This window comes from Plecotus auritus (genome assembly GCF_963455305.1).
Source record: "Plecotus auritus genome assembly, chromosome: X".
NCBI lineage: Eukaryota > Metazoa > Chordata > Mammalia > Chiroptera > Vespertilionidae > Plecotus > Plecotus auritus.
In genome coordinates, this window is record NC_137784.1 from 93,133,665 (window position 1) to 93,159,089 (window position 25,425).

Consider the following 25,425-nt stretch of genomic DNA (forward strand, 5'->3'; position numbering starts at 1 on the left):
ATTTCTTCCTAGTATCAGTTTTGCCTAATGCTCTATGCAGCCACAATTTTTAATTATTTTTAGTCCCACTGTTTTCTCTTCTGTCTCTTACTATTCTGTGAATGGTAATTTATTCACCTAAAATGATTTTCCATAGAAATAAAACATTATCTGGGGGTGGTGGCTACCCCAAAATTCTGTGGCTTCTTCCTTGGTTACTCTAATCCCTTATGTGGTTTATATATTTAACAAACCTGTATTATGAAAGCCAGGCCATATTCTTTGAAGACATTCTCCAGTAGTTTAAACAGCCAGCATATATTCAAAGAGAATTGTGAAAATGCCATCATGGTTAATCCCAAATAACCTGTTAGTGAATTGAAGTAACTGATAATCATTTCCAATCTTCCCAAGTAATACCAGCTTATACATTGAATTATGATGGTAAACAGTGGATATTTTGTTACATAAGAGTAAAAATATCAAATAGTATAACCCATATTTGAATATTTTACCAAAGATCTTTTAATATTTAAGTATATGATTAATTATTTTTTTAAAAATACACTGTAGACTTAAGTCAAAAAGGACTTTACAGTCTCATGTAATTATATTCTTTGCATTCATAAAAACAGCCATGCCACTCTGCAAATGAAAATTACCCCCCCAAAATCATATACATCTAAATATATTTCATGATCTCTTTTATTAATACATGCAAACATTTAAAACTACACCTTGGATGATTAAATAATGTCAGAAACAGACTAAAGAGAAAAGGATTAGGAAACTGTTGACCACAACTTGGTGGAGGGTTCCCATTAATAAATTAATAGATTTCTTCCAGGGCAGGATACAATTGTTGAGTGGAAAATGCTATCTTCATCTTAAAGACTGGTTCAGCAGACTCAATTGGAATCCACAAGTGTTGGGTACCAAACTACAATTCAAACATGGAGTATCTGCAAGTATCTGGAAATATCTGGACATTCCAAGGAAGTCTTTTGTGATTCACATTAGGTGTTTTCAATAGTCTTCTTTTTTTGCATTTCAATAACTTTATTGAAATGTACACTGAGTGGCCAGATTATTATGATCTCTGAACACATAATAATCTGGCCACTCAGTATATATGTATATATACATACACACACACACACATATATATATATATATGATATATATTATATATATATATATATATATATATATATATATATATATATATATATATATATATATGAGGCCTGGTGCATGAATTCTTGCATGGGTGGGATCCAGCCAGCCTGGCCAGGGGGAGGGGACATGGGCGGTTGACCAGCCTGCCTGCTGGTCTAACTCCTGGTCAAGGGGACAATTTCAATATTAGCTTTTTATTATATAGGATATACACTGAGTGGCAAGATTATTATGCGTTCAGAGATCATAATAATCTGGCCACTCAGTGTATATCCTTTAGTTCCAAAACATTATGGTAGTTGGTTAGGTTACCACTGCCAACTCAAAGTTAACTCCGATGTAATCACAATATTGAAATACATCAGCCTTTTGGAAAAACTGAAACATTATCTACAAAACATGGTCTAAAAAAGTATAAGATATACTGTGGTTCTTTGGTTTATTTTCCAATGCATGTTTATCCATAACATGATGTCAAAATTGGATACAACAATCCCAGATGGACTCAGGCTACACGTTGCACTGAGTAACTGTTTATAGCACTTTTAACACTGTAGATCTCCTTATTCTCACTGACTTAATAGACAATCCTGAACACTACCTCAGCAACCTCATGGTTATGAAGATACATATTAATTTAAGACTTTCTGCTGGCACAGTAGGGGCAATTAGTGAAAGTATATTATCTTCATTTTAAACAAAATTTTAAATTAGAAGCAGTGGCAGTTTTATAAAGACAGCCCTTAGTAAAAACTTTTGGAGTGTTAAATCAGCAAGTTTTCAGAATGATGTAAATTTATTTTGAGTCACTAATACAATAATACTAATTTTCTCAATGGGCTTAGATGGAAGCAGTGGATTTTGTATAAAAACCTTTTTCTTGGACAAAGCCATCACCTGTTTTTTTAGAAAAAAATATTAAAGGTAAAATAATATGACAAATTTACTAGGTATGTAGTTTTGCTTTAAGTGAAATGCCTTCAAATTTAAATGTAATTCCCATGTGGCAATGAAGTGCACATCTCTGGGTAATCTATTACTTGAATTACACGTGCTAAGAAACCATTTTCACTGCTTAAAATAGTAACCATTATTATGCCTTAAAAGTGCATTTGTGAAATGTTGGTTTTGATGCAAATCTCATCACTTAAAACATAAATTTAAATTGAGTAGGATACCCTTTTTAAAAAAAATCCTCACTAGAGGGTATGTTTGTATTGATTTTTAGAGAGAGAGAAAGGGAGAGAGAGAAAGAGAAAGAGTGAAACATCGATATTGATCGGTTGTTCAGTTGCCAACCTTTTGGTGTATGGGACAATACTCCAACCAACTGAGCCAGCCAACCAGAGTCTACATTACCCTTTTTTTTAAAAAAAAACTTATCTTTATTGTTGAGAGTATTACAGATGCCCTCCCCCATTTAAAAAGGTTACCCTTTTTAATACCACATAAATATATTGATCCGATATGGAAACTGGATCAATGTTAGAAATAAAGATTCCCAGACTTATTAACATTTCACATTATGTTCTTGGCTTTATTTGTATGCCTCATATGAATTCAAATTTAAGCATTATTCCACTACAGGGTAATGTTAATTAGGCAGTTTGCCCAGATCTGAGAACATCAATGTTAATCTAGTTGTGATGTTTTAAGGTTTCATAGCTTAAATCTACTGTAATTTTGTGGAATCCATAGCTCAGGATTGTGGAAGATGGCTTCAGAGAAGAGTTTTTGTTGCTGCAATAATCCAATTAAGGAATTGTTGGGAGGTGCATTATTCTGTCATAACTATGCTTCAATTGTTGTGCACTTCACCCAGAAACAATACATTTTGACTTCTGAACATTTGGTTCAGAACACTTGTTTGATGAATATTCAGTTAAACACTTGGGTACGAACTCTTGCCAGAAGCTCAAATCTCTGCCATTTATCTTGGAATGTTTCTAAAGCTATTCTACTTTTGTTCACTCTACACACTTAGTGCTTGGATCTCCAATGCAATGATGGACAATGCCAACACAAAAGGCTGTGATTTAGAAAATGTGATCCTGCACTGGAATGCCTTGAGCTTCTAGTCTTTCAAAACTAAGGCTATTCCTCCTTCTAAATGGCAAGTTTTCTTGAATGAGTGAATAGAGTTGCAGAATTTGAAAGGCAAAAGTAGCTTTGACTTTCCAACTCTCCTCCAATATAGTCTTTTCTATTCTAATTGAGTCTGAAACTGTGAACCTATGCTCTATTATTTGGATCAAGTCACTTGCCAATAGACATTTCTTTCCTCTTTTGTTGATTTTATAGCCATGTAGAAGCAGCTCGGTTCAACACATCCAGGGTGCTTGGGCTGTATCTTCATTTTGGACAGGAATCTGTCCAGTACATTCACAGCTAGAGAATGTCATAGCCAAAGAACTGACTTAGACTAAGAAGATATTTTACTTCAGAGTTTCTTAGTCTTGCAGTCACTCTGTGGCCGTCATCATGTGCAGATTCAATCAATCTCAAGCCACAAACCTTTGGCTGAAAATTCGACTCCTGTTCCAAGGCGGCCTTCAGCTGGTGTAGCAGTTTCTGCATCAGTTGTGAGTGCCTCTACCATCTAGATGGCCAATGTGGCTCCTTAGCTATAATTACTCTCCCCAGGCCTGCTCTCACCTTAGCCCAGAATGTAAGATCCGAGAGACCTGCAGGGAGGGGACTTGAGCCCCCCCTCCCCGCCCCAGAGGTGGAGCTGTCCTCGGTGAAGGTCTCCAAAGCACTGCCCAGACGACGTTGCCCTCCTTACGGTCAGCTCAGAGCCAAAAGGCTCAATAGTCTAGATATTGTTTTGAGAGAAGATACAATACAGGAGAAGATTTTAATGAGAAGGAATCTAGACCTGAGATGAGATATGGAAGACCAAAAGTAGATATTCTGCTTCCAGACAGAACGACAAGTTATGTCTGTAGTGAACCATAGATCTTTTTTTGTAGCAAGGATTGTAGGAAATCTAGGTACCAGGAATCTATTCAGTGAGACCAGCTAGCTGTTAAGCAGCCTGACCACAGAAGACCAGAGATGGTTGATAGGAGTTGTTAGGTCTGTCTCTCCTTGGTCCAGTCTGGGTGGGCCTGATTATGTCATAGTCAGGAAAATTGTGACACCATAGAACATATAGAGACTGACATCTACATTATTAACTGAGCTATGTGAAACATGACAGAGTACTAAGGCAGGTTATAACCTCAAGACATTTACAGTGTGCCAGGTGAAATAAAGAAATTTAAAGAAAAATATATGCACTCTGATACATACATACTCAGAATATATTTGGAAAGTATGGGAAAATATAGGAAAATAAGTATGTGCTGTTTTAGAAAGGACTTCACAGATGAATAACTGTCTCAGCTGGGTTTTTAATTATGGGAAAGAGTGTGCCTGGTAGACTAGGAAAGGAATCTAAAGAAGGGGTATTTTACAGATACCATTCTAAGCAAAAGGGTCAACATATGCAAAGGCATGGGGAAGTGAAAGGGGAAATTGGCCAGGAATGAGATTGGAATAGAAAGCAGATATCAGAGTAGCCTAATTCTTCATGACATACTTATGACCTCTTTACTCAAATTTTATACTTGGTGGTATGAGGAAATATCTGTGCAAGAATACTTCTAATCCAGAATTAATAGTGTTTTTCTCTGGAAGCAAAACAACATTAGCTTTCTAATGAAAGCATATAGATTTATTTTTAAGGTTTTTAATCATCTTAGGGATGTTCCTGTGAAGTTGTGGAACCTAAATCTATACCTACTGTGTACCTAGCCAGTGTTAAGAATTTGTAGGACAATGGACCATTTTATATGATTAACTAGAGGCCTGGTGCACTAAAATTTGTGCACTCGGGGGGAGGGGTCCCTCAGCCTGGCCTGCGTCCTCTCACAGTCCGGGAGTCCTCAGGGGATGTTCAACTGATGGCTTAGGCCCACCCCCGGACCAGCTGAGGGAGGCGACCCAGCAGGCCGTTCAAGGGACAGCACCGGCTGGCCCCAGCTCCCCCCCACATTGCCCCTCCACCACAGCTGGTCACCACAGCCCCCCCCATTGCCATCCCCTCCCTCTGCCCGCTGGCACGTGCCTTGATTTGCCTGATGCTGCCTGCTCACTAGCCCCACCCCCCGCTGACCAGTCATTCTGCCATTCAGTCGATTTGCATATTATGTTTTTATTATATAGGATTAGTAGGAAGTTAAAATGTGACTTGAACACTACTAGTAATATCAAGTAATATTAGGTAATCAGCATCTATAAGGTTATTTAGTTATTATAAAAATGACAGAATAATTAAAAAAAAATTTTCCTGATTCAAAACTGGAGCCATACCTTGTACAAATTATTGGCTGAAAGAAACCCTATGCTCATCTATCAAGTTCTACAAAGAAAATTATGTAATAAATAATATTCTGTTTTGTAAGTATTTCTTTCCCAGACTAAAATAAAGTTTTTCTTATCCTTGTCAGGTTTTCCAGAGAATATTAACTAGCAGAGTGCTTTTTCTATCAGTTTTTTATTTCTATCTGTTTCTACCTGACAGCACTGCCTTATTTTGGTCTATTTGACCATAAAATTTTCTTCCATCTCCTTTCAAAATCAATTTGCTATGTTTAGGAAGGCTAAAGAGATATTTGGATGATGATCTGAAAAAAGATAGTGCTGCTTTGGGAAATTAGGCATACCTTTCTCCTTAATAATTTCCCTCCATCCCATGCTAAAAGTAAAAGAATATCTTTTTGTTTAATATGTAAAAGTGCTGGAAACTTCTCTTAACATTTCATATAAGACCTGTAAAATCAAACAAAAAGAAAACTAAAACCCTAACAGGAATTAATAAGAACATTGAATGCATGGTAGAATTTTAAATGTTTATAAAAATTGTACTGATGTGACTAGAATTAAAAATAATACTTAAGTTCAACGTAAGTTTTATCTCCTCAGTTAGGATGGGGAAGTGGTAAAAGGAGTTCTTGGCTCACTCCAGCTATGATTTCTAAATTACTGACAGGACAAGGGAAGCTGGAGAATGAGAAAACCTGAATTAACCTAAAACATTGGCAGTAGAGTAAGTGTAAGATACTACATAGTTGGAGTACATGCCAAATAATGTAGCAAAAAGCATTATTTTAATGCACTACCTTCCTGGAAATTTATAGAGCCACGTGATTTTAATGGTTACTTTTACAATATGTCAAAAATTAAGAACTGCTCTACCTCTATAATCAACTTCCTACTTCTCAAAATAAAGTTCTTCCTTCCAGCTCTTTAACTCCCTCGTTCACAAATAGTGTACTCTATGACATCATTGCTGAGCTCCTTGACATTTTCTCCAAATCTCTTGCTTCATCCAAACTTCACCTTCTTCCCTCTCCAACCATCTCTGAGAAGGCTTATTTCATAAACCTGGAGGGAGTTAAGTATGTCATACGCAGTATTTACAGAACATAAGGTGCACTACCTCTATCATAACACTTAACTCATTGTAGTGACATTTGTTTTGCATGTTTGTCTCTCCATTATACAGTGAATTCCTAGTTACTAATATAGAAAAATTCTAAATGAAGTACAATGCAAACTGAGTAAACAGTGTGAAATCACAGCTTTCAATATGTATTCAGATCAAAATTATTAATTGCATCACTTTAAGCATCAACATTACCAAATCTCGGGCTTTAATCTGTAACTACTTTATAAGGTTATTGTCAGGCATAAATAATATAATCACTTAAAGTTTCCTGGAAAAATACACTTAACTAATGCTAGGTTTTTTAAAATCTAATGAATGTAAGGATTTTTCAATACGTTATTAAATATATAAATATAATATTGCAGTAGTTTAAACACAATAAACTATACATAGTTCATCCTGTTATGTGCTCAAATTATTTAATAAATTTCAATGCATATTCCTAATAAACACATTTTAGAGATGAGAATAGAAAAGCTATTTTTTAAATATAGTCTAATCCAACAGCCAGTACAGTAGTTCTCCCTTATCTATGGTTTCACTTTCCACAGTTTCAGTTGACCACGGTCAACTGCAATTCAAAAATATTAAATGAAAATTTTCATAAATAAATAATTCATGATTTTTAAATTTCACACCTCTCTGAGTAGCATGATGAAATCTCACATTGTCTTGTTCCTTCCTGCTCAGGATGTGAAACATCCTTTTGTCCAGTGTAGCCATGTATACACTACTCACCTATTAGTCAGTAGTTGTCTTGCTTATCAGATTAACTGTCGCTGTATCGCAGTTCTTGTGTTCACTAACTCTTATAGTACGCTAATGCTATGTCACAATGCCTACGTCATTCACCTCACGTTATCCAATCACATAGACATATGCTCAAAATTATTTAATAAATTTCAATGCATATTCCTAATAAACACATTTTAGAGATGAGAATAGAAAAGCTATTTTTTAAATATAGTATAATCCAACCATAGATAAGTTCTCCCTTATCTATGGTTTCGCTTTCCACAGTTTTGGTTGACCACAGTCAACTGCAATTCAAAAATATTAAATGAAAATTTTCATAAATAAATCATTTATGATTTTTAAATTTCACACCTCTCTGAGTGGCTTTTCTATTCTCATCTCTAAAAAGTGTTTATTAGGAATATGCATTGAAATTTATTAAATAATTTTGAGTATATATGATACAATTATCTCACATCATCACATGAAGAAGGATGAATAGAGTACAATAAGATATTTGAGAGAGAGAGAAAGAGACCAAATTCACATAACTTCTATTACAGTATATTTTTGTAATTGCTCTATTTTATTATTGCTATTATTATAAATATATTACTGTGCTTAATTTATAAATTAGGCACATATGTAATACCTTAATAAATAAAGAAAAAAATAAAATAAATTAAACTTTATTATAGGTGTGTATATCTAGAAAAAACATAGTTTATGTATGGTTCCGTACTATCCACAGTTTCAGGCATCCACTAGGGGGTCTTGGAACATATCTCCAGCAGGTAAAGGGAGATTAGTGTATAATAATAATGTATGGATATAGAATTAAATGGATAAAAACATAAAAGAAAAAAGTACAGCAATAGGTCATACTGTTTATGATAATAAGACATCAAAATCAATGATAAAAGAAAATGTGTTAGATAAATGTAGATTCTCACCTTACTTCACATATAAAAATAAGTTCTAGTAAGATTAAATAGTTGACTATTTAAAGCCTACACAAAGAAAAACAAGAGGAAGTTAGTGGGATATTTACCCAATTATTGGATATTTAACTAATATCAAAGGTGAAGGAAGCTTGAATGATTACACACATGAGAAGAATGACAGATTTGGCTACATAGAAATATAAAACTTCTGACTATGGCAACATTTCTTTAAAAATGTAAACTGAGTAAAATAATTGCAAGAAAAATAAACATAAACAAAATTACAAGATAATGACACGACTGGCATAAAATTATTAATGCTAACAAGTATTAAAATAATTAAAAAAAACAATTACTAATGTTAAAATATTTTTTAAATTTCAATATACTTTATTACATTTTTTCTTTTTAATTGAATTTATTGGTGCAGCATTGGTTAATAAATTATACAGGATTCTGGTGTACAATTCTATAATACATCATCTGTATATTGTATTGTGTGTTCACCACCCCAAGTCAAGTCTCCTTCTGTCACCATTTATTCCCCCTTTAACTCCTTCTACCTCCCCCAACTCCATATAGGTTTATTTAGAAAAACAGTGTATAATGCACTTCTTAGATACTTGGAAATTAATATGAACATAATATTTCCATATTATCTTTCATACTTCTATTCAAAATCATTTTCATTCTCTATGTTAATAATATGATTTCAGTGTGCAAAACCTTGTACAATTTCTTAAACTCTGAGAGTTAAAAATTTTAAGAAGTTTATAATACAAAATATTGCATTTTGGACATCAGCAAAAATGGTGGACTAAGGACTTCCAAAATTCTCTCTTCCTTAAAAGCAACCTGAAAATTGACAAAAAATGTCAGAATCAACTAATTCAGGAGTCTGTAAATTAAATAAATATATAAAGAATGCAGATTGGTGCAGCCACTGTGGAAAACAATATGGAGATTCCTCAAAATTTTTAAAATAAAATTGCTCTGTGATGCAGTGAGTCCACTTCTGGGAATATATCTGAAGAATCCCAAAACCCTGATTCAAAAGAATATATGTACCCCTGTGTTCATTGCAGCATTATTTACAATAGCTCCAAGATTTGGAAGCAGCCCAAATGCCCATCAGTAATGAATGGATTAAAAAACAGTGGTACATTTACACAATAGAATACAATTCGGCCTTAAAAAAGAATGCAATCTTATCATTTGCAACAGTATGGATGGACCTGGAAAGTATTATGCTAAATGAAGTAAGCCAGTCAGAGAAAGACAAATACCACATGATTTCACTTGTATGTGGAATTTAATAAACAAAATAAACAAGCAAAACAGAAACAGACTCATAGATACAGAGAACACACTGTCAGCTGTTATAGGAAAGAGGGATTGGGGACTGAATGAAAAAGGTAAAGGATTAAGAAAAAAACACAAAAACTCATAGACAACAGTATGGCGATTACCAGAGGGAAAGGGGAGTGGGGGAGGTAAAAGAAGGTAAAAGGGAGAATAAATGGTGACAGAAGGAGACTTGACTTTGGTTGGTGAACACACAATACAATATACAGATGATGTATTATAGAATTGTACACCTGAAAAATTTTATTAACCAAAGTTGCCCCAATAAATTCAATAAAAAATAAATGGCAGTATCCAAAAAGAGCTTAAAAAACAAACAAGAAACAGATTATGCAACTATATAAATGATGGAATTAACAGCAAGGACTTAAAAATAGTTACAGATATACTCAAAAACTTTCCTCTTGCAATTTATATAGGAGAGAGAAATCTTGAATCAACCACTAAACTGACTTCTTCCTCAATACCACTTCGGGAGCAATTCTGATCCCCTCCTCTTGTATCCTGTCTTTAGAGACTAAGTGGTAGACAGTCCCTTCCTAGACCTTCCCAGACAATTGCCGGGTGTTTTTCAGGGGGTAAAAACAGGTTCAGAGAAGAGAAGATAAAAAGTGGAAACTTAATGCATTGTGGGGATACTGTCACAAGTAGAACTTATTGAGTATAAAACAGCTTTGAGAATAAAAAAGAGAGGACAAAACACCCACATAAATTAAAAAAGGGGGGGAAATGGGAAACAAATTAGCATAGTAATAATGAGAGAAAAAGTGTGTGTTTGGGAAAGGAGGTGGATCTAAATAATACTACTTTAATAAATATATGATATAATTGAAGTACAAACAAAGGTAAAGATTTGAACACCAAGAAAAAGGCCTTATCATAGAAACACAAAGTTGATTCAGCAAATGGAAATCAGTTAATGTAATGTCCCTTATTAATGGAATAATGGAAACAATACCTTTTATCACTACAGATACAAAAAAAAAAATGCATTTGACAAAATCCAACCCCCTTTTGTGATAAAATCAACTATCTAGAACTGGAAGGGAACTTCCTCATCCAGGTCAAGAGCTTTGTGCAAAGTGAAGGACACATATATATGAGTTTGTTGTGCTTATTTGAATTGAGACCTTTGATTCTTATTAAAAATAGAGTCTCTCAGAACTTAATGAAGTTAAGCTTAAAATATTCAAATTTACCATGACATTTTTAGTGGCTTGGGTGAGTGCTATTTAAATTTCTTTTGCTTTTCAGGGACCGGGTGGAGGTGGACAATGGCGGGGGGGGGGGGGGGAAATGAGGACATATGTATTAGTGTCAACAATAAAAAAGAAATGTCTTTCTTTTTTGAATAGTAATGTCCTTCAAGAAATCTAATAACTATCCCTACTAATATTGCTTATCTTCTGCTGTTAAAGCAAAATATTTTTGCATGCCAGGATTATTTTTCTAATCCCAACCTCACCCCAATATATATATATATATATATATATATATATATATATATATATATATATATATATATATATATTTACCTGATAACTCCAAACAACAGCATTGAAGATAATTCTGAATCATCTCCATCAATCCTCAACTACATTTCAGCTTCACCTTTCTTAGCACTCGAAGTCAGCGGTGGGCTAATTAGGGTCCATGTGCCCAATCCTGCTGGTTACCTGTTTTGATAAATAAAATTTTATTGGCATACAGCCACACCCATTCTTTTAAGAATTATCCAAGGCTGCTTTCACCCCACAACAGTAGAGTTGAATAGTTGCAAAGACTAAAATGCATACCATTTGGTTCTTTACAGAAAATATTTCCCATTTTCTGGTCTAAGATGCAGTCCAAACATCCCAAGGGTTTCTTTTTTTTAAATTATTTGCTTGTTTGTTTGCTCTTTTTGTTGCTTTTCTTTGGCTTTCTTCTTTCTCTGTTAATTGCTGCATGTATAAGAAAAATGTCCTACTACATGTTTGCTTTTCTTTAGCCCAATTTATTTAACTAGTTTTCTAGCATTTAATACTCCTAGCTATACTATAAACTTGTGAGAACAAGTATAGTGTTTGCCTTCTGAATCATCTCCCTCTGTCTAGTGCATATTAAAAACTGAATATTTATTAAACACATAAATTTATTAAACACATAAATGTCATATGGATAAATGCCTTAAACTGATTTTGGAACAAAGAAGAGACTACATCCATGAATTAATAAAATACTTTAGTTCTACTAAAACCCATTTCAATATTTTCCTAATCATACAAGTAATTTGAGTAATGTTTTAAGCTGAAAAGACATTTCTGTTATACAATATACTACTTTTAATACTTAGCTCCTAAAACACATTGTCACTGTTTTTTTTTTTTAAAGTTAAATTTGTGAAAGTTCTAGGGAAATATATTTAAATGGTGATAATTCAATTGTAGGCCACAACTTTACAAGTCATATATACATACACACACATATAAATAATATATATGACATATAATATAATTATCTTTTATCAATTAAATTGTATATCAATATTATTTTCTGGTCCCTATTAAAAGCTTTAGGAGTACTTTCTGGTTTTTGTTAATTAAAATTTCACACTCAGTTATAATCTATTCTCATAATTCTGCAGAGCAAACTGTTTAAATAAAGAATAAATAAAAAGCATAAGGCATTAGTAAAACTTAGGATGTGGAGATGTTTGAAAATTAGACATATGAAAAGTAGTTTCAACCTATGATGTAAAAGAAGGGAGATCTTGGGAGCATTCAGGTCAAATACCTAAATTCACTTGAAGATGTATTTCCAAGCCTTGGATGATTACTGCAAGTAATCAAGAGGTTCACTAACTAAAGCAGATGCGAGTGTAGGTGACAAGTTTACAAACAGCAGTTACTAAGATGACCTGACTAAGGCTGTAGGTGGTGTCTCTTTGACCTGTGCTACTTTGAGTGATCTAAAATCACGATTGCTACTTGATGCTTTAAGAAATCTGCCTGTTCCCTGACATTATGTTGCTGACATTAGTATCAGTATCTGTTACTTTGACTTGAATATATTGTTTGGTAAATATTAGTATATAAATATAAGGTAAAAGTATATTTATTTTATGGTTTATGTCCTATATTTTTTACTTGAAATGTATTGTAGAAAATAATGCATTCCAACAAATTTCATTGCAAATTAATCAATAGTAACCAAAGCAGTTAGAAACACTGATCTAAAAACTCCTAATGATAAATTACTTGGTCAGAGTTCAGTTATTTATTATTTAGAATACTCATCTTTAACAAAATATACATTTCAGTATTTATGAATATGCTATTAGGGATTTAAAGAATTATTGTGATAAAGCATTATTCAAAATAATATTTTACAGTCTATTTGATCATTAATAAAAGTAGAATGATGGAGTGATCATGTTACTTATGATTCAAGTACCTAGGAGAGTTAGCTAATTTTAATCTTACTACTATCATCAAGACTAGATAAAATATGAATACTAGATACACTTTTAAAAAGCATAATTTTCCTATTGACTTAGAAATCACCTTACAGCAATGACATACTCAAAAAAGTTTTTTATAAAAAAGATAAAGTACCAGATTAAGTGTGTGCTTAATGTAATAAAGTGAAGGCAAAACCAAACATATTTTTTTAAATATTTCAATAAATGGTATTGGAAATATTGGACAGATACATGCAAAAAAGAAAGAAAGAGAGAAATTTGACCACCTTTTTACACCATACACAAGAATAAACTCAAAGTGGATTAAAGACTTAAATGTGAGACTTGAAACCATAAAAATCCTAGATGGAAACTTAGGCAGTAAAATCTCTGACATTTCTGTTAGCAATATTTTTTTTCTGATATAGCTCCTCAGGGAAGAGAAACAAAAGAAAAAACAGACAAATGTGACTACATCAAACTTAAAAGGTTCTGCACAGCAAAATAAACCATCAAAAAATGAAGATAACCCACTGAATGGCAGAATATATCTGCCACTACATCTGATAAGGGGTTAATATCCAAAATTATAAAGAACTTATAAAATTCAACATCAAAAATCAAACAATCCAATTAAAACATGGACAAAAACCTGAATGAACTCTTCTCTAAAGAGGACATATAGATGCCAATAGGCATATGAAAAGATTCTCAATGACACTAATTACCAGGAAAAATGGAAATGGATAAGGGTTTAATGATTTCATAGATCTGAAAAAATAAAAAAATAAAAATTGAAAAAAAAACACATGAAAAAACAAACCCAGAAAATCTAGAAGCATAAAGTTAAAGCTGCAATTATATCTACTCCTTTGCCTGCATCATTTCTTTTCCTCCCACTACCGAGAGAGTAGAGCCACATAGTACAAATAGCAGAATTTCCCATTCATGTACATTTCATTAGGCAGAGCACCAGGAAAACATCTATGATTTCTTCTTTGTCCTTTTCTCTTTCCTACCACCCTAGATCCATAAAATGGTTGAGTCTTCTATTCAACTCTGAAGAAAATATCAACAGAGAAATGGAAATATTTACCATATGCCCATAGGGAAGGACTTGAGATCAGCTTGAAAGGAACTAGCTCAATGACAAATCATATGGAATGCTCCAGGGTAGATGGGTTGAATTGTAACTATCACAGGGGAGTCAATCCAGGGTGTTTTTCAAAAGATATTATATGATATACTATATTATATTGAACCTTTCAGGTGTCAGTTCCAGGTGGAACTGCAGGTTTGCGAAGCTTTACAGGTTGAAAAATGCCCTGCCAGAGTGGTTCAGTTGGTTGAGCGTCATCCTGTGCACCAAAATGTTGCAGGTTCGATTCCTGGCCAGGGCACATATTTGGGTTGCGGTTCAATCCTTGGTTGGGAACATACAGAAGGCAACTGATACCTCTATCTATCTATCTATCTATCTATCTATCTATCTATCTATCTATCTATCTCTATCTATCTATCTATCTATCTATCTATCTATCTATCTATCATCTATCTATATCTCTCTATCTCTCTCTCTTCCTGTCTCTAAGCATGCTGAGATGAACAAGTACATAATGCAAATTTTGCTCAGGTAAAATAACGAGGCTGACAGAATCATGCCCAGCTAAGTTTCCTTATTTCAGAATGTGATGGTCAGATTGCATAGCCACAAAGCATCGAGTCTCAGGATGATGCCTCTAGATCTGTGTTTTTGCCAAATAATTTGTGATACATATGAGATAGTTCATTTCAAATGGGATAGCTTGGGCAACAAATGTATGCAGCCCAAGTCTCTGTGTCTTATTTAGAGAGGCTTTCCTTATTTCAAGGTTTATGATATTTAGCAAGGGTTGACTAAATTGGTAGTGGCACTGGAGAGTGTTGTAACCCATGTTATAACTTGGCACCTGTGTCAGGAGAATTTTCTCTATTTATTTAAGCTGATGGGAAATTATATTGTTAGACATATAGGGTTTAAGTTTGAGTACGAGGTGGGTTATTAGTTAACTGGTCTTAGATCATTTAGACTATTATTAATTACAGCCAGTTCATCAGGAACAGGAGACCAGGCTGGGACAGGCCTTCATGAAATTGTTCACACAGAGAAGCATCAATCAACAGCAAGCTCTTTGGCAGAAACTGGAACTTCATGATGTAGCAGTCAACCTTGACATGGGCAGGGAGGTTGAACATCCTGCATAGTGCTGCCAGGAAATCCCTATTTATACTAAGAGTGGGCTGGCTGGTTGCATATGTAGGATGTCCCATCTCCCTGCCCACTTCGTCGGGATCAAAAATACCATTCTGCTTCACTGAAGAACCGAACAGTCTGCGTGTCAAGAAAACACAAATGATGAGCTACATCACTAGAAAGGCACTCTGACAAATGTATTTAGTAGAGAAAAGAACACTGAGTGCTATGACGTTGGCTCATAAGAGGCAGTTGGATTAGTGAGTGAATCTGTAAGCTCAGGGCCAGTAGGAAATTATTGAACCATAGTAGCCAGCTAAAGGACCTGCAGAATTGCCAGCAATTCCACTAGGCATCCAGGTAAAGTCTCCAGAATTGCACCTCCTACTCTCAGGATTACACCAAGGTAGGGAAAATTAGTGGTGGGGCATATTTATTTAGGGTGGCCAGAGACAGAGTAGTTAGAGGGAGAGAGAATCCAATTCTTATTTTGTAGGAAGAAGGAAAGGTTATAGCCTGTAAAGCAGTCTAGAATTTCAAATCTGAGGGTTGAGGTAAAATGGTAAATTTTGAAAAATATCTAAATGTCAGAAGCAAGAGATTTGGGAGCAGTAGCCCAGAGAAGATCCAATAATTCTAAATCAAGTTCAAATTGGTGGAAACACAGGGAAGAATCAGGTCACAAAGGGGTGGGTGTGATTCCAAGGGAGAAAGTTAGCGGCATGTTCCTGAAATCATGTAGAAGATATAACTGATGTCAGATGCAGTACCCAATCATATCCAGGGAACTCTATCAAAGGCAAGGTGATAGGAAATAACAACAGCAGGTCTGAGCTCGCAAAAACATGGCTTCAGAAATGAAGTAGTAAAGGAAAATGCAGCCAATACAATGGGCTGGACTCTTCTACTTCTGGATTCCATAGGAAAGATATAATAAACTCAAAATACAATGTCATTTAAATGTGATAAATATAGCTTTATAAAAATATACTCTTATACTTAATTTCTCGATTTTCACCACGGGCTGCTGAAAATTTTGCTATGGACCTGTGTATGAAAATTACTGATCTATAGGAGATGCTGCTGGCAGACAATCAGTTCTGTTAGTAGCACCAATTTGAGGGACAGCCTGGGATGCTATTGAGTCTCTCAGAGACTTCAAGTGAGGAGCCATGTTAACTAGGGCTTCTCAAAAAAATTTGGAATTCTAAAAAGGGGTTATTCATTATACTTCAATCTGGGTTGAGTTTCCAATCAACTGTCCTACCTTTAGCACTCTTCAGTGAGTGACAAGTGGGCCAACCTAAGGCTAAGGAAAAGGCTGACTCAGGGTTGAGGATTCAGAGCAAATGCCCATTTTCCCCTCAGCAGCACAGACTCTTCACTGGAATTCTGTACTTGATGACTTGTTCATAAAATATGTGGTTTCATGTCTAGGGATCCAAAAATCCCATGGAAATTTATGGACAAACTGTTGTTTATAACATTCCTTTATGAGTCTGTGGAATCTGTAGAGGTATACCAATTCATCACTGATATGGTTGTGTTTTCTACTTTTATTTCTACCTCCATCTGTCTATAAGTTTATCAATTTTATTGATTTAAAAAACATTTCATTTCATTGCATTTTCTTTATTGTTGTCCCTCAATTTTATTGATTTCTGCTTTTATATTTATTACTTTCTTCTGATACCTTAGATTGTCTTTGTTTAAAACTTTAATGTGAAAGCTTATATCATGGATTTGAGATTTTCTTCTTTTTTTAAATAAGCCTTTAATGCTAGGAATTTTCCCCAAGTGCTGCATTAGTGTCATCATACAAATTTTGATGTTTTATTTTCATTTTAATTTAGTTCAAGTAACTTCCTAATTTAATTTGTCTTCCTCTTTGAAACACTGATTATATAGGACTGTATTACTTAATTTCCAAATACTTGCACTTTTTCAAGATATCTTTTTGTTACTGGTTTTAGGTTAGTTCTGTTATGGTCAAAGAAAATACATTGTGTGATACCAACATATTAATTTCCTAAATCTTTATGGCCCAGGATATGGTCTTTCTTGATCAATTTTTCATGAGCTCTTGAAAAGAATGTCTATTCCTCTATGGTTGGGTAGAGTGTTTTATAAATGTCAATTTAGTAAAGTTCATTATTACTGCTGTTCAGTTCTTTTATATCATTAGTAATTTTCTGTCTACTTGTTCTATCAATTACTGAGGAAAAGATGTTGAAATCTCAAAGTATAATTGTATCTTTACTTTTGATTTTTTTCTTTCTTTTATATTATTTTTTTGCTTCATGAAATGTGAAGTTCTGTTTATAGGTACATAAATGTTTAGATTGTTATATTCCCTTGATGAATTGATACCTTTTATCATTATAAAATGTGTGTTATCCATAGTAATATTCTTTGATTTGAAATGTACTTTGACATTAATATAGTAACTTCAGCATTCCTTTGATTAATGTTTGTATGTTTTCCATTTTTTACTGTGTATCTATCGAAATCATTATATTTAAACTTGTAGTGTTTCTTACAGAGAGCATATAAATGGATCTTGTTTACTTTTGTTCTTTTTAATCCAACACTGCTATCTTTTAGAATTGATACAATTTGCAATTTATACAATTTACATTTAATGCAATTATTGATTTGTTTGGAATTATGTCTACTCTTTTACTGTTTTCTATTTATCCCTTCTCTTTTTCATTCATTTTTTCTTATTTCTGAATTATTTTGGGGGAGTGTTGAATTTTATTGTAGTATTCCCTTTTTATTGATCTATTGACTTTTTTTTTACTATATTTCTTTGTACAGTTTTTTAGTGATTGCTTTCTAGATTAAAATATACAGACCTAATGTTCACAATATCCTGAGAGTTAATATTTTGTCACTTCAAGTGAACATAGAAACCTTACAACCACATAGGACCCTTTGCCCTTCCCCTTTTTGCTTTAATTGTTATATGGAGTACATCTATATACAGTGAAAACCTTCTCAGGCAATGTTATAATTTTTGTTTTTGACAGTCACATGCATTTTAAATACTTAAAAAATAATCTATTATATTTTCCCAAATTATTTACCATTTCTGTTGTTCTTCATTCATTCTTGAAGTTTTCTTCTAGTATAATTGTTTTTTTCTTTCTTTCTGAAGAACATCCTTTAGCATTTTTTAGAATAAATCTCCTGGCAGTCATTTTCTTTGTTTGCATTGATATGAAAATCTTTCTACTTTACATTCATTTTTTGAAGATATTTTCATGAAAATATAGGATTCTGGATTGTGATTTCACTACCTCTGGCCTCCATGATTTCTGATGGAAAATCTGAAGTTTAATAGATCATTGCTCCCTTATGCATAAAGAGTCATTTTTCTCAGCTGCTTCAATATTTTTTTTCTTTCTCTTGTGTTTTCACCAGATTATGGTGTGTCTAGACATAATTTCCTTTTAGTTTAACCATTTGGGTTTCTGAGAACTTAAATCTGTAATTTTACTTTTTATCAAATGTGGTATAATTTAGACCATTATTTCTTCAATTATTTATTTCTGAACCAATTTTTTCCTCTTCTCAGATTCAAATGGCACGAATGTTAGATGTACACATATAGGTCCCTGCAATGTTCGTTCATTTATTTTTTTTTTCTCACTCTTGTTCAGTTTGGATGGTTTCTACTGATCTACATTCAGTTTTTTTTTCTTATTTTCTTCAATCTTTAATTTTTTTATTGATTAAGGTATTACATCATATGTGTCCTCATCCCTCCATTAACCTTCCAACCCCCCCCACTCATGCCCTCACCACCCTGTTGTCTGTGTCCATTGGTTGGGCTTATATGCATGCATACAAGTCCTTTGGTTGATCTCTCCCCTTTTCTCCCACCTGCCCCTTCCATCCTTCTGAGGTTTGACAGTCTAATCGCTGCTTCTCTGTCTCTGGATCTGTTTTTGTTCATCAGTTTATGTTGTTCATTATATTCCATAAATGAGTGAGATCATGTGGTATTTATCTTTCTCTGACTGGCTTATTTCACTTAGCATAATGCTCTCCAGTTCCATCCATGCTGTTGCAAATGGTAAGAACTCCTTCTTTTTTACTGCAGCATAGTATTCCATTGTGTAGATGTACCACTGGTTTTTAATCCACTCATCTGCTGATGGGCACTTAGGCTGTTTCCAAATCTTAGCTATGGTGAATTGTGCTGCTATGAACATAGGGGTGGATATATCCTTTCTGATTGGTGTTTCTAGCTTCTTCAGATATATTCCTAGAAGTGGGATCACAGGGTCAAATGGGAGTTCCATTTTTAGTTTTTTGAGGAAACTCCATACTGTTCTCCACAGTGGCTGCAACAGTCTGCATTCCCACCAGAAGAGCAAAAGGGTTCCTTTTTCTCCACATCTCCGCCAACATTTGTCGATTGTTGATTTGTTGATGATAGCCATTCTGACAGGTGTGAGATGATACCGCTTTGTCGTTTTGATTTGCATCTCTCTGATAATTAGTGCCTTTGAGCATGTTTTCATATGCCTCTTAGCCTTCCTTCTGTCTTCTTTCAAAAAGTGTCTATTTAGGTCCATTGCCCATTTTTTTTATTGGATTGAGAATATTCCTTTTGTTAAGTTGTATGAGTTCCCTGTAAATGTTGGAGATTAAACCGTAATCGGTGATATCATTGGCAAATATGTTCTTTCATACAGTGGGCTTTCTTGTTGTTTTGTTGATGGTTTCCTTTGCTGTGCAAACACTTTTTATTTTGATGTAGTCCCATTTGTTTATTTTCTCTTTGGCTTCCATTGCCCTAGGGGCAGTATCAGTGAAGAAATTGCTTCAGCATATGTCTGAGATTTTTCTGGCTGTGGATTCCTCTAGTATTTTTATGGTTTCCCATCTTATATTTAAGTCCTTTATCCATTTTGAGTTTATTTTTGTGTATGGTGTAAGTTGGTGGTCTAGTTTCATTTTTTTGCATGTATCTATCCAATTTTCCCAACACCATTTATTGAAGAGACTGTCTTGACTCTACTGTATGTTCATGCCTCCTTTGTCGAATGTTAATTGAGCATAGTGGTTTGGGTCGATTTCTGGGTTCTCTGTTCTATTCCATTGATCTATATGTCTGTTCTTGTGCCAGTATCAGGCTGTTTTAAGAACAGTGGCTTTGTAATACAGCTTGATATCTGGTATTGAGATCCCACCTACTTTGTTTTTCTTTCTCAGGACTGCTGCAGCTATTTGGGGTCTTTTTTTATTCCAGATGAATTTTTGGAAAGTTCATTCTAGGTCTGTGAAATATGCTGTAGGTATTTTAATGGGGAGGCCATTGAATCTATAGATTGCTTTGGGTAGTATGGACATTTTGATGATATTGATCCTACCAATCCATGAACACGGTATGTTCTTCCATCTGTTTATGTCTTCTTCTATCTCCTTTTTCAGTGTCCTATAGTTTTTCGCATATAGGTCTTTTACCACCTTAGTTAAGTTTATTCCTAGGTATCTTAATTTTTTTTGGTGCGATGGTAAATGGGATTGCTTTTTTAGTCTCTCTTTCTGTAAGTTCACTGTTGGTGTAAAGAAATACCATAGATTTCTTTTGAACAGGTGTGGTGAGAGTGGGCATCCCTGTCTTGTTCCTGTTCTTAGGGGAAATGGTTGTAGTTTTTGCCCATTGAGCATGATGTTGGCTGTGGGTTTGTCATATAAGGCTTTTATTATGTTGAGGTATGGTCATTCTATTTCTACCTTGCTGAAAGTTTTTATCAAGAAAGGGTGTTGGATTTTGTCAAATGCTTTTTCTGCGTCAATTGATATGAATATGTGATTTTTAACTCTCAATTTGTTTATGTGATGTATCACATTTATTGATTTGCAGATATTGTACCATCCTTGCAATACTACTCGGTCATGGTGTATGATCTTTCTGATGTAGTGCTGGATCTAATTTGCTAGAATTTTTTTGAGGATTTTGGCATCTATTTTTCATGAGGGATATTGGCTTATAATTCTCTTTTATTGTGTTGTCTTTATCTGGTTTTGGTATTAGGGTAATGCTGGCTTCATAGAATGAGCTTGGAAGTGTTCTTTCCTCTTGAATTTTTTGGAATAGTCTAAGGAGGATAGGTTTTAGTTCTTCCTTGAATGTTTGGTATAACTCCCCTGTGAAGCCGTCTGGCCCCGGACTTTTGTTTGCTGGGAGCTTTTTGATTACTGCTTCAATTTCTTCCATAGTTATCGGCCTATTGATATTTTTAGAATCTTCCTCATTTAGTATTGGAAGGTTGTATTTTTCTAGGAATATGTCTGTTTCCTCCAGGTTGTCTAGTTTGTTGGAGTAGAGTTGTTCATATTATTTTTTAACAATCCTTTTTATTTCTGTGGGGTCTGTTGTTATTTCACCTCTTTCATTTCTGATTTTGTTTATTTGGGTCCTCTTTCTTTGCTTCTTGGTGAGCCTGGATAGTGGTTCATCAATCTTGTTTATCCTTTCAAAGAACCAGCTCTTGGTTTCATTGATCTTTTGTATTGTTTTTTGGTCTCTATGTCAGTTATTTCTGCCCTGATCTTTATTATCTCCTTCCTTCTGCTCATTCTGGGATTTTCCTGTTGTTCTCTTTCTAATTCTTTGAGTTGTAGAGTTAGATGATTTACTACCATTTTTTCTTGTTTTTTGTTGTTGTTTTTTTTTTTTTTTTTTTTTTTTGAGGTAGGCCTGTAGAGCTATAAATTTCCCTCTCAGGACTGCTTTCATTGTGTCCCATAGATGTTGCATTGTTGTGTTTTTATTGTCATTAGTTTCCAGGATGTTTTTAATTTCTTCTTTGATCTCATTGGTAATCCAATCATTATTTAATAGCATGCTATTCAGCTTCCAAGTGTTTGAGTTTTTTGGATTGTTTTTATTGTAGTTTATTTCTAATATTATGCCATTGTGGTCTGAGAAGGTGCTTGGTGTGATTTCAATCTTCTTGAATTTGGGGAGACTTTGCTTGTGACCCAATATGTGGTCTATTTTTTAAAATGTCCCATGTGCACTTGAGAAGAACGTATATTCCGTGGCTTTGGGGTGAAATGTTCTGAAGATGTCATTTAAGTCCATCTGATCTAGTGAGTCTTTTAGGATTGCTGTTTCTTTGCTGATTTTTTGTCTAGAGGATTTATCCAGTGATGTCAGTGGTGTATTAAAGTCCCCTACTATCATTGTATTATTGTTGATCTCTCCCTTGATATCTTCCAGGAGTTTTTTGTGTATTTGGGTGCTCCTGCATTGGGTGTATACATGTTTATCAGTGTTACATCCTCTTGTTGTATCAGTCCCTTTAGTATTATGAAGTGGCCTTCCTTATCTCTTGTTATGGCCTTCACTTTCAGGTCTATTTTATCAAATATAAGTATTGCTACCCCAGTTTTTTTTTTTTTTTTCATTTCCATTTGTCTGAAAGATATTTTTCCATCCCTTCACTTTCAGTCTGTGTGAGTCCCTTTTTCTGAGGTGGATCTCTTGTAGACAGCATATATATGGATCTTGTTTTTTTATCTATTCAACCACTCGATGTCTTTTGATTGGAGCATTTAGTCCATTTACATATAAAGTTATTATTGAAAGGTACTTGTTTGTAGTCATTTCTATTTTTGTGCCTGTGTTCTTTCTTACCTGTTTATTTCTTCTTTTTACAGCATTCCCTTTAGCATTTCTTGCATTGCTGGCTTGGTAGTGACAAACTCCCTTAGCCTTTTTTTATGCAAAGCTTCTGATTTCCCCTTCAATTTTGATTGATAGTCTTGCTGGATAGAGTATTCTTGGATTCAGTCCGTTGCTTTGCAACACTTTGTATAACTCCTTCCATTCCCTTCTAGCTTGATGTGTTTCTGTTGAGATATCATTTGATAATCTGATGGGGGATCCTTTGTAGGTAACTCTCTGTCTCTTTCATGGTGCCTTTAAGATTCTCTCTTTGTCGTGAACATTTGCCATTGTAATTATGACAAGTCTTGGTGTGGGTCTTTTGGGATTCATCTTGCTAGGGACTCTCTGTACTTGTGTAACTTTTTTCTTCCCCATATCTGGGAAGTTTTCTGTCATTATTTCTTCAAATAGATTTTCTAATCCTTGCTGCTCTTCTTGTCCTTTTGGCAGCCTTATTATATGTATGTTACTTTGTTTCGTGTTGTCCCAAAGCTCCCTTAGGCTCTCCTCCTGCTTTTTAATTTTTTTCTCCAGTTGCTGTTCAGCTTGAGCTCGTTTCTCTACCTTATCTTCTAACTCACTAATTTGGTCCTCTGCTTCTTCTAGTCTACTGTTGAAACCTTCCATGGTGTTTTTGAATGTAGCTATATCACTTTTCATTTCTTCCTGATTCTTGCATAGGTTGTTGATTTTTCTCATTCATCCAGTGAATAAATTGTACAACCATTACTCTAAATTCTTTTCGGTTATGTTGCATGCTTCAATTTCACTAATTTCCTTTCTTGGCGACTCCTCATTTTCTTTCCTCTGGGGATTGTGTTGTCTCCCCATTCTGACTATCAGCAGAAGGTTCAAATGTCAAGTTGCGTGGGCCTGGGCCGTGTGCAGTGGGAGCTTTGCACCACCCGAGTGTCACTGAAGAGCTCTGATACTAAAATATGTGGCTGCTGTGGGTTGGCGGGAACCAGACTTGCCTAGAGTCAGCGTTACCAGTGCTCAGTGTAGCCTCATGTCCTCACCTAGACTCAGGGACCCTGCCTGCCCCACGCTGAAACAGATACCCTGCTGGTGTGTACCGAAAATCAGAGCCCCATAGCACGTGCCAGGAGTCAGAGTTCCCCTGTGCCTGCACCGAGAATCCAGTATCAGAGTCTCTGTTGCTTCCTGCAGCCTCACACTGAGAATCAGGGTTCCTGTGTGCTCATGCACCAAGAATTAGAGTCACTGGCTCTTAGTGTGAATGCACTGGGAGTCAGGGATCCCAGGCACATGCGATAAGAAACAGAGTCAAGTCACTGGTGCTTAGTGCTACCTTCCACCTGAAGAATCGGGGTCCTGGTCAGCTTGGGGGACTGGGTTGCACAGTAGCACTGTGTCAGCAGGAGGTCCACTCCTGCGCTGCGGAAAACAGACTTCCGTGTGCACTTGCCCAGAATTGAAGTCCGGTGGCACTGCCGCCCTGCGTGGGCTTCGGGTTTGGTCACCCGATTGTGTTGCAGGCAACAGATTGCCAGTGTCCGCATGCTCCCAGGCTCAAATTCCTGTAGCAGCCCTGAGGCCTGTGCAAGGCGCGGGTCTATCAGTTACTATGGTGCTGCCCACAAGCCTGCGGGGAAGGGGATGGGCTCTGTGACTCACAGAAATCTGCAGCTGGGATGTCTGGATTCTTGGTGTCTGTGAGTCTGTAGCTGTGGTCTCAGGTCTCTGTCCCCAGTGGCTGCAGGGTCCTGGTTTGCATCTGAGACCAGACTGGGTGGTGCTGAGGTCAGGATCCTAGTCTCAAGCAGCTCTGTTTCTCAAGATGGCGTGGTCTCTGTGCCTGCGCTGGCTACCCTGGAGTGCCTGCATTGGGAGCGAGGCTCTGCCGTCTAAGATTGCCCCATTTGGCAGCCCCTTGGAAGACCTGCAGAATCAAACTATCCCTAGCTCATACACACACACCACACATGTCCACACACTCCTCTATTGCTCCCTCACTCTCTCTTTCCCTACCTTCCTGCTGGTCTCCGTCCAAGTTCTACATTCTGTTTTAATAACTATCTGTCATTGCCCTTCCCCTACTAAATCCATCCAGTGATTGTTTTCAGAAGCTGCATTTTTTTTTTGCCCTAAACTCTTCATTTGATTCTTTTTATAAGTTCTATTTCTTATTTGAGAAGTTTTCTTTCTGTTATTTCACAAGCATCCACCCTTCCTTCACTGAGCATGGTTTTGGTAGCTGCTTTGAAGTCTTTGTAAATTTCTGTCTTGTCTAATTTCTGAATTTAATGTAATTGAAATGTTTTTACTGTTTATAATATTTGATATTGGATTTTGGATTTTAAATTATAAAATTTAAGGGAATTTCTTTTATCCCTCTTT

The 25,425-nt window shown here is 35.2% G+C and overlaps 1 protein-coding gene and 1 pseudogene across 2 annotated transcripts in view; one reads left to right on the plus strand and one right to left on the minus strand.

Annotated features, from left to right (window-relative positions):
• Positions 1–25,425, plus strand: part of HTR2C (5-hydroxytryptamine receptor 2C) — a 369,035-nt gene that overhangs the window by 237,522 nt on the left and 106,088 nt on the right. The gene's annotated exons all lie outside the window — the stretch shown is intronic.
• On the minus strand, positions 2,913–3,757 carry LOC308239977 (cyclin-G1-like; annotated as a pseudogene). Its single transcript has one exon. The product of its transcript is annotated as a cyclin-G1-like (transcript).